Below are 1,016 nucleotides of genomic sequence, written 5' to 3'. Positions count from 1 at the left end.
TGGAATTTGATTAAAGAAACCTTAAGGGGTAGCAGTTTATCCATTCCTCCAACTGAAGTTTGGATGATTTCTCCAAATAAGATTGTATGTATTAGAGGTAGGTCCATTGAAAAGTCTTTGATAATTATTCACGACATTAGATTGCTCATTCAACACCTCTTAAAAGGCAGGTATTGTTGGACAATTTTTAGTTGTGTGAATGTTGCAAGCACAAATACCACAAACAGTTTCCTTAACCTTATCCTTCTTTAGTTGCATGGCCTTGAATTTCCTTATGAGATTAGACACTTTAGCATTAATATCATCGTCCTCTTTCAAAAGGTATAATCCACCCCTCTCCTTTGATTGAGTGGGCCTAGAAGTGGTACTTGATTTTGGGTAAGTGTTACATTATTGTACATTTTCAGCAAGTCTATTGAAGTAGTCCCACACATCATCGACGTTTTTATTCATGAATTCCCCATTGCACATTTTCTCAATCAATTGATGCATGGAAGATGTCATTCCATCATAGAAAAAGTGTGTAATGCTCCACGTTTCAAAACCGTGTTGTGGGCATGAACTGGCAAGATCCTTGAACCGCTCCCAACATTGGAAGAATGTTTCATCCTTATTTTGGGAAGAGTTTATGATTGAATTTCTAAGGGTGTTCGTTTTATGATGTGAAAAAAATTCTTTATGAACTCCCTTATCATGTCATTTCATGTGCCAATAGATCTGGGATGTAGTGAATGCAACCACATCTTAGCTTTCTCTTTCAAAGAAAAGGGAAAGAGTTTCAGTCTAACCATGTCCGCAGACACGTTAGGAAAATATAAAGTGGTTATGATCTCGTCAAACTCTTTTAAGTGTAGATATGGACTTTCAGATTCAAGTCCATGAAATTTTGAAAGGAATTGGATTACCCCTTGCTTGATATCCATATATCCCATATTTTCTAGAAAAACCATGCATGAGGGTGTGCTCACCCCCGCCGGTTGTAAATAGTCTTGCAAAGTATGAGGCGGGGGTGCTTG

At 37.6% G+C, this 1,016-nt stretch overlaps 1 non-coding gene across 1 annotated transcript; it reads left to right on the top strand.

Moving 5' to 3' along the window:
* Positions 1-541: 541 nt before the first annotated feature.
* LOC131238231 (small nucleolar RNA R71) lies at positions 542-648 on the top strand. Its single transcript, XR_009167638.1, has one exon. It is a non-coding gene; the product is annotated as a small nucleolar RNA R71 (small nucleolar RNA).
* Positions 649-1,016: the final 368 nt, after the last annotated feature.

Source organism: Magnolia sinica, chromosome 2 (genome assembly GCF_029962835.1).
Source record: "Magnolia sinica isolate HGM2019 chromosome 2, MsV1, whole genome shotgun sequence".
Taxonomy (NCBI): Eukaryota; Viridiplantae; Streptophyta; class Magnoliopsida; order Magnoliales; family Magnoliaceae; genus Magnolia; species Magnolia sinica.
The sequence above is the reverse complement of the archived record's forward strand: the minus strand, read 5'-3'. Positions and strand labels throughout refer to the sequence as shown.